The 9712-nt window shown below is 34.9% G+C and overlaps 1 pseudogene; it reads left to right on the top strand.

Annotated features, from left to right (window-relative positions):
• The first annotated feature begins 244 nt into the window (after nt 1–244).
• LOC137938416 (general transcription and DNA repair factor IIH helicase/translocase subunit XPB1-like) lies at nt 245–9371 on the top strand (annotated as a pseudogene).
• Nucleotides 9372–9712: the final 341 nt, after the last annotated feature.

Raw genomic sequence — 9712 nt, 5'->3', positions numbered from 1 at the left:
AATTATTTTCAGTGACCTTTGTGAAACCTTAGCCAGAACCATACAAAGACTGAACGAGAAAAGAAGACTTCTAGAAGAGAAAAATGACTTCCTAAAAGGATACATCAAATAATTGGAAGAAGAAAACAGAAGACTATAAACCAGGGCAATAGGTACTATTTGTAACCAGATCCCTACTAGTGAAGGGTTTTCACTAGCTAGTCCGACTCAAACGGCAGCCGATAAAGACTCATCAAGACCGTTGATGGCTGGACATTTGCCAAAAATGTCAGAAGAGAAAAAGAAAGACAAACAGCAGATAGAGCCTACAGAAAAGCAGTATACAAACCTAGAGGAAATCAAGAAGATGATGAAAGAATATTTTGAAGAATACTTAAAAGAACAAGGTTATGAGAAGAACGATTCAGATGCTTCCAGTAAAACTGGATCCACAAGAATTGGAACTCAGACTATTCAGTGTTATTCCCAAGATGAACATGAAAACTTTGATTTCGATTCAGAAGCCATCCATAATTTGACAACACTTGATGGCAAATAGACTATTAATTTAGAAAAGATACTGGATAGAAAAGACAAAAAAGACTATTTAGAAAAGAGACTGGATAGAAAAGACTAAAAAGACAACACATGGTACTACTTTCTTTCTTTCTCCTAATTATTCAATCCTATGGTTCAATTCTCTGCGAACTGAAATGTCTTCATGTCTCTTCATTTGCAGGGGAAAAAGGTCAGCCGAGTAAGAAGCTTAGGACTTCCTCTAAGGTTTTATAATTTTGAAAACCCCAACTCTCGTTCTGTATTTGGTTGCTCTCCTACTCTTCCCCTGATTGTTTTTTCTTGGCAGGAGGATTATCGAATTGCTGTTGTTGATGATGATGTTGATTATGCTGAAGATTTTGATGAGGATCGTCGTGAAGGTATTACTTTTATTCATTTTTTTGTTTTGTTTTAGCTTTTTAGTTTTATTTTACTTTAGGTGCTTGAATTGTGTTTATGGGTACGGAATATGGATTATGAAGATGAATGCAAACTGACAAAGAGGGGATTTTCTAAACTCAAATTAAAGCCTGATCATGCAAACCGCCCTTTATGGGCTTGCGCTGATGGCCGGATCTTTCTTGAGACATTATCACCGTTGTATAAGCAAGCCTATGATTTCCTCATTGCAATTGCTAAGCCCATTTGCTAGTATTTAAGATGTCCTTCTATTTTCTTCTACTTAAAACTCTGTGTGGTTGCTCATTTTCATTTTGTTGGAAAAATGTTGTGCAGGCCAGAGTCTATGCATGAGTATAACTTGGCGCCTCATTCCTTGTATGCTGCTGTTTCTGTTGGGCTCGAGACTGAAACTATAATTACTATTTTTAACAAGCTATCAAAGACTAAGCTCCCTAAAGAAATGATTGATTTCATTTATGCTTCAACTTCTAATTATGGTTAAGTAAAACTTGTACTTAAGAAGAACCGGTACTTTGTGGAGTCCCCTTTCCCGGAGGTGCGAATTTGGTCTCGTATTCTATCACAAGTGGTTTATTAGTATTGTTGATGTTGTTATTATCATTATTATTATTCTTATGGTGATGAGGGGAATTTGGAACTTATGCTTTATATGATACTTGCAAGTGCTGAAGACTTTGCTGAAGGACAAGGTTATATCTAAAGAGAGAATTTATTCCAATGAGGTAATTTATTTTGCTGTTATTTTCTTCATGCATGTCCACTATATTTTTCTAAGGTGTTATTCTGAGTTGTGCCTTTTTATTTTTAGTCTTTTCTCTTATCTTTTTGGTGAGTGACATAAAATTTACATAGGAGTTTCTATGGATTCATCTATATGCCTATTCTTTACATATTTTACTATTATTCAAAATGGTTGCATTTACCATTTAAATCATGAAGTTGTTTGCTTGTTACAGTGGAAGAAAATAACTTCTACTCTTTTTCTTTTTCATAGAAGGGAAGTGGAGTTTGAACATCTCTTTTGAAAAAAAAATTGCGTTGTTAAATAATTTAATCATTTTTTTCCTGCATAGTGAATCAAAACTATCATCTCCAAAGCCACTATCACACTACAGCATGGAAAGATTATTTGTCACTATGGCTAAACCTTCAGATAAATGGTTAAGTTTCTATGATAGATCATGAGAACTTTGACACAATTCTGATGGTGATGCAAACTCTTGATCTACTGTTTAGGGTTCACAAGGAAGTGATGTATTTACAGTTAGCAAAGCTTTGAGTGAAATGGATGGTGGTGGTCATCAGAAGTTGTTCACTGGTGCTGATGTGGCAGCAGTAGCTGAATAGAAAGAAACCCATTCTTTTGAAATAGATCCTGCTCAGGTAGGGTGGTCTATGAATGATGATGTATATTTAAGTGATTAGTGGTTATAATTTTTTTGACCTAACTTCACATTTACAGGTTGAAAGTGTCAAGCAAAGGTGCTTACCAAATGCATTAAATTATCCCATGTTGGAGGAGTATGACTTCAGAAATGATACAGTAAGCTTTATTTCTCACAAATGCTTGATGTTCTGCCAGTTTTGTTCCTTGTCACACATCATGGGTATGTTGTTGACTTGATGTTGCTAACTGCAGGTGAACCCTGACTTAAACATGGAATTGAAGCCTCAGGCTCAGCCACGCCCATACCAGGAAAAGAGTCTCAGTAAAATGTTTGGAAATGGTGAGGCCTATTGTAAGACAATATTTTTCATGTCAATATAACTCTCCAGCAAAATAGTTGAGACTGTTGAAGACAATGTGTAGAATTCTCAGAGAGGCTACATTGGCCAGTGCACTAGAACTAGATATTACACACATTGGTTATCCATGATTTCTTCCAATTTCATGTATAATCTTACTTCATCTTGGTACTGATTGTCACATAGGCCAAACATAATCATGCTTACTAGTGGACATCTCCATCATGATAGGTGCAATTTCAACTGATTTTTCTATTACCAAAAATTTAAAGAATCATGTAGTTGGAAGTAGACTGCTCTCTTTTGTAGTGTGGAATACCAAATGTCTGACATGGTCTATTTAAAGTAACTTATCAGGAACTTTGGTGGTGATGCTATTGGATGAAAAAATTTTAATTTCAGAACTTCCATTGTGGTTGCCAGTCATTTGGAGTTGTTGTACTGACATAGTGCTTGGTGATATCTTATATCGCGATCTATATCATATAAGATTCTATATCAAGAATATGTTAATGAAGCATAATATTATCATATCCATTCTTGATAATCCTTTTCTACATTTGCTTTCATTTTCTCATATCAAATAGTCTGGCTGTTCCATGTATTTCTTAATAAATTCTTTCTTTTTACTTGTTGTCGTTGAAAAAAAATTCTTGTTGTGCCTTGGTTTTAGTGTTTTCTGCCACAAATTAGTTGAACTACATTTTACTAATTGGTGTTCTGCATCTTGTCCAAGCATATTGATTTGTTGTACATTTATATTTGAACTTTTCTTCTTATATTACTTGACCTTGTAGATGCACTGTCGAGAACCTGTGTGGCTCGATTATTTGCTATTTTGAGGGTGCCAGCTTTGAATGTACCACCCAAGAGGTGGCCTAGAGTTGGTTGGTCAATGCTACCACATGCTTGCACTTTCAAAGACATCATGCTGCTGAGTTATGTAGGAGTTTGTCCTATCTAGAGGATTGAATAATGTGGCAATGATGAGGCTGTCAATTTGCTCTAACATGAGCGAGCCTCTTCATGGTATGAGCCCTCAATTGGTGGGTGCAAGTTGTCGATTGTCAGTCACTTGTTAGAAATAATGTTGGTTTTGAAGAAGACCACCTTGGATGTGTATACCCAGAGGCTTTCATTTAAGAAATGATCTCTTAAATTGGATGCTAGGTTCACACCTTTCTTTAAACATTTGTGTCTTAAAGTTGAGATTTGATTATTTTCTTTACTTCTCTGTGTAGCTTGGTCTTTTCTGTTTCGATTATAGATTTTTCAGCATGAGGGTGAACTTGTAGTAAATTGCAGGAAGAGCAAGATCTAGAATTATAGTTCTTCCTTGTGGGGCCGGGAAGTCTCTTGTTGGTGTCTCTGCAGCCTGTCGAATACGAAAGAGTTGCCTCTATTTAGCAACAAATGCTATTTCTGTAGACCAGTGGGCCTTCCAATTCAAGTTGTGGTCTACTATTCGAGATGATCAGATATGTCGTTTCACTTATGATAGTAAAGAGAGATTTCGTGGTAATGCTGGTGTGGTTGTACAACTTATAACATGGTTGCTTTTGGCGGGAAAAGGTTTGAAGAGTCTGAGAAGATAATTGAGGAGATAAGAAATCGAGAATGGGGTTTGCTTCTCATGGATGAGGTACATTTCTTGTGTAAAGCTATATTTTAGTTATACGTGTATGCTTTGGAATTATAGTAGGTGTTTAATGGAAGAAAGGAAAAATTGATGTCAATGGCAAAAAGCGACATAAAATATGAAATAGAGTATGGACTATGATCCAAAACTCTCACCTATTAGATAATTTTAGTTGTTAGACCATGAGGGAAAACTATTTTGAACTATGACCTAGACCCTCTTACTGAGTATAGGTTCTTAAGTGGATGATTTTCGGAGCAACTGCTTCAGCATAGCTAAGTTGTTTGTTGTATATACAAAGTGCATTTATGCAGCATCCTTTCTTGATCATTTTGATTAGCGAATTGTGTGTTGTCACTATTGGACGTGGATTGCACACTAGGCTTGTGAGGTTAAGCAGTTCCTGACATGGATATATGATCTTGGTGCTCTTAAATAAATATTTCACTAAATTTAAACTCTTTCACACTGTTGATTTACACATTCTTTACTTTGGAGATTATCTACCTACTTCTTGTGCTTTCTAATTGAATTTTTCTTACTGTTTCCTTTTATTTGGGTTTCAAACGGTGTTTTCAGGTGCATGTTGTCCCTGCACATATGTTTCAGAAGGTCATTAGTATCACTAAATCTCATTGTAAACTTGGGCTAACTGGTCAGTATTGGTATTTGATGGATTTTGGATCTGCCCTTCTTAAAGAATGTTGTCTTCACTCTTCATATTTGCTAGGAACTGACTTTCAAACTTCATACCACAGCAACCCTCGTGAGAGAGGATGAACGTATCACAGATTTGAACTTCCTTATTGGCCCTAAATTATGTGAAGCAAACTGGTTGGATCTTGTAAAAGGAGGGTTCATTGCAAATGTCCAGTGTGCTGAAGTATGGTGTCCAATGACAAAAGAGTTTTTTTTTAGAATATTTGAAGAAATAAAATTCTAAAAAAAAAAAATAGGTTAGTTACATATGCTCTTTGCACTCGTTTGTATTTTCACCTTTCTAGATTATTCATAAATTTGGTTATGTAAAAAAACAGTTTGTGATTTTGATTGCCTTAACTATGAAATATGTTATGTCCTATATTTTTTATTGACAGCTGTTATGCATTGTGAGAGCTTGTGCCTCTTAGCATATAGTAATTTTACATCTTTAAGTGTAGATCAATTGACAATGCAATTTTTAGTGACATTACAATTTTCCAACAATTTTGAAGTGTTAATAGTCCTGGTTCCTAGACTAATTTAAGTGAATTTACATTTTAAAATGACTAGCTAAATGTACTTTATTTTTTCTAGTGGATGGGTTTATTAATTTAATCTGCATGAAGCTGACTTCGTTAATGAATTGCCCATAGTGTTGAAGTAACTTGATTTTGACTTCAACCAACTTAGATCTCTCTTTTGGTAGGAGTCAGCATATGTAGAAGTTCACCCTTCAGATGAGTATGCCATGATTTTGGTATTGAACAAGTACAATCTTTGCAGTTTTATTTGTTGTACTGGGGTATTTCACACTAAAATCATGGAAATGCACCGTCATAAACTAATTGGTTTGTTATTAAAAAATACATTGATACTGTGTTTATGTCATCATGCTCTTATTTTTAGGATGTTAACAGTTTGCTTCACCCAAAGAGTATTTCTATTAGTTACTCTTCTTTCCTGCTTAACTGTTCTTATATTTTATTTTCTGAATAAAATTGTGGTCTTATTTATTTCTTTGCAACGGTCTTTGTTCTTTCAGGCTTTATATGTAATGAACCAAAATAAATTCAGGGCATGTGAGTTTCTTATCCAGTTTCATGAACAACAGCGCGGTGATAAGATCATTGTGTTTGCTGATAATCTTTTTGCACTTACTGAGTATGCTATGAGAGAGAGAGAGAGAGAGAGAGAGAGAGAGAGAGAAAGGAATTTCAGAAGGGAGCAGACGGTAGAGGTGGGGCAGAAGAAGAAAGAGACAAGTCCCCCACCACTGAAAGCCTAGGGAAAAGAGCCATCACAGAAGCTAGCTCTGCATATTTCGGGTGAATTCTGCAACTGGATCAAGAAAATCGATAGTTCAGCTTTTAAGGATTTTTAGTTCTTCTGATGAAAACCAAAAAGAAAACCCACATCCCAAAAACTCACTCTCGAGTCAAATTATGCGAAGTAAAGCCCAGAGCCGTCTCAGCTTTTCAGTTGTAGAAGATTTTAACTCTTAGAGCAGGGGCGGGTAACAGATAATCCATCAAAGTCTCCTCTCGCTCTTGTTCTCACCTCTCAGCCGAAGAAGAAGAAGAAGAAGAAGAAAAACAAGGAGAAGAGGAGAAGATATAGGATGGAGAGGCTGCAGAAGAGGGGAAGATATAGGATTGAAGAGACTGCAGAAGATTACAGAGGAGGAGTCTGGTTTTGTTTCTGGTTTGGGTGGCAAGTGACGTGGCCGGCCTTGCAATTGTCCTGACGTGGGTGTTGGATTTTGTCTTGTAATGAAAGGGAAGAAGGGGATTGGAAGTCTGTTTAGCTCACGGCCCAGGCCATATCATGAGCAAATCATTTGTAATTACTTTTAAGACACTTAGGGTTCCGCCGCTTTGGGGCTGGATGGATTTTATTCCACCATTTTGGAGTCTTCCATCTTTAAGCTCGTTTAGGTATCAATAGAGAAATCAGCCTCCCCTAGCTTGATTCAATTTTTTTTATTGACTAATCATATGAAGATGAAATTTATTTATCTAAATATACAATTCAACCCTCTTAAAATTTCGTGTTGTAAAAAATCAACTTTGTGCATAAATAATTGATATTGACACAATCAAGACCACATGTAGGACTTACATGAAATAGAGAAGGAGGTATGCCCCTCCTCTCTTTGCGTGTTGACGAGAACATTGTCGATAGATGGGGTTGGCCTTCCCCTTCCTTATTTGAGGGTTGGGGTAGGGGAAGCCCCCTAATGCTCGTTTGCGTCAATAAAGCCAATTGGAGGGGAAGGTCTCCTTTTTTGGAATGTGATAATCAAGTAACATAACGGAATTTATGAGAAAATAATTTTTTTTCTTCTAAATTCCATTAGTAAAGTTATTTTAGTAGATATATTATTTTTTTATCATATTCTTGCAATATATTTATTTCTCAAGACTAGAAATTCTCCTTTATTTCGTAAGTCAATTTATTATGATTTTGATTTAAAAGCTTCAAAACACATTTGAAATGAGTCAAATATTACTTTTTATTTTAACATTCTTATATTAGATGCATATTTGAAATGTGATACTTATCTCTAAAATCGGTTTTAGAGATAAGGCATGGTGTGTTTAGGGAGAACGAATGAACCATTGGGCAACCTAGAAAGAAAGTTCCCAAGGAAAATTGAATTCAGATAAAAACTCCATAGAAATCACTTATGATTGTTTATCATTATAAACAGGGGGAGATTGTAGATCTCAAGATCTTCATTGAGATATTTTTTTATTATAACAAATACTCAAAGTTACTAATGATATACATAAAGTATGCCTCTTACCTCAAAAGGCCTCAAAAGAGATTTATGGTAACATATCCTTTTGACCGGCCATGGTCTTCCCAAATGGCTCATACAAAAAGGGTTAGCAAGCAGTTCATCGTTAAACAGCTTGCAACACCATTTGTCCAAATAAGAGAGAAAAGAGACTCTACTGAGGAATGTTTGCCCAAACTTCAGGATGACCAACCCAAAAGAGGGTAAAAGAGTAAAAATGATAAAAAAAGTTGACCACTGCAAAGATCAAGTTTAAGGTACAAAGGAGTCAAATTCTTCAATAGGAGGAAGTGAAAACATCGTAAGAGGTCAAACACAATGAAAGAAGTTGGCCACATTCTAAAATTGTTGTTGTGTTGCACAAAAAATATATTCTACAATATTTCAAGCTCAGTTTTAGGAGCTTTAAGTTTCAAAATTTTACTAGTGACCTATTATTGTGTTCAACATCAAAAAAAGAATTTAATATATTTTTAAAAAAAATTAACCTTTGTTAACCCATTATTTCTAAAATACAAAAAAGTCATTTTCTAGCTATAATAACTAATTTTTTGAATGTTGGAACTCGTGCTATTTAACCCAAACACAGCCCGAACAAACTTTCTCTCTCATCATAGTGAAAAACCAAACCTCCTAAGCCCTACCGCATGATTCAAGGAGTTTTTTACCTCCTCTAAAGCTTGAAAGGAAGCCAAACTCGATAATTTTTTTCATTGACCTATGTATTTTTTTACTTGATCATTTAAATCCTTATGGAATGCTTATATTTCAACTTTTTAAATGTGTGCCAAGTTATTTTAAGTTCATATTTGAATCAATCATAACATTGTGAATAGTTGTGCGGTTGACAACCATTTGAAATCAATTTTGGAGCATCAATAATATCAATACATGTTTGTATGTTGTTTTAGTGGGGTATTTGAAAGGGCCTTTCTTAAGTATTAAAATGTGGATCAAATCTAAGTATTTGACATGCATATACTTTGAGATATTTCAATCATTACATTAGGTAGTTGTATGTGCATTACCTAGTTTTCAATTAAAACCAATCTCGAATTTACATGGAGACTACACTTTTTAATCAAGTCATTGAAGATTATATTGACTTGATTATATTTTTAAATCTGTCATTAATGGATATTTTAAGTTTCTAATTACATGGGTAAGTACTTAGAGTTGGTGTACTTATTTGCTTGTGTTTAGATTGTTAAAATCTATCTATTAACATGTAATTTACATTGGACTATATTCTAAGCAAGTAATCATTTGCAATTGGGTCAAACTTTGAATAGGTAAAATCGTCCTAATTCCAAAATTATTTGAGAAAAATTATCGTGGTTGAGAATAGAAGTTGGAAAGTTGTGTTTGTTGTTGTGTGAGGCATAAGACCTTGTAGGTAGGCGGTGTTGAAACTCTTTTTGTAGGTTGAAGTTGATGTGCCTAGTGAGTTGTTGCAAATTTGTGAAAGTCTAGGCTAGACCACCCTATTTAGCTATTGGAAAAACCCTTTGCGGGTTAGGCTAGTGAGCTTAGTGAATTGTTGTAAGTCCTTGCATGGCTAGTATTATAATTGGCCTTAAAGACGATTTATTGTAAATATCCTACGCCAACCCCAACTTAACGGAGTTTCAAGGTGCTAAAACATCTTGGGAGGGGGACTAGCAATCTGTGAAAGAATTATGAACTACCTAAAAATATTGTATATGTGTACTTTCTATGGGATTACTCCGGCTTGTACCTTGATCACTATGCATAAATGTAAACTGTGAAATTGGTTTTAAACTATATATTTAGTTTTACACATTGGATTAATTGAAGAAACAAATACATAAATAGGAATTAAGCAAAACCATTTAAAATTAAAA

Source organism: Aristolochia californica, unplaced genomic scaffold (assembly GCF_029961685.1).
Source record: "Aristolochia californica isolate CCGP_79_NKW_82.1479 unplaced genomic scaffold, dmAriCali1.0.hap1 SCAF_8, whole genome shotgun sequence".
Taxonomy (NCBI): domain Eukaryota; kingdom Viridiplantae; phylum Streptophyta; class Magnoliopsida; order Piperales; family Aristolochiaceae; genus Aristolochia; species Aristolochia californica.
This window is presented reverse-complemented; position numbering and strand designations above follow the sequence as displayed.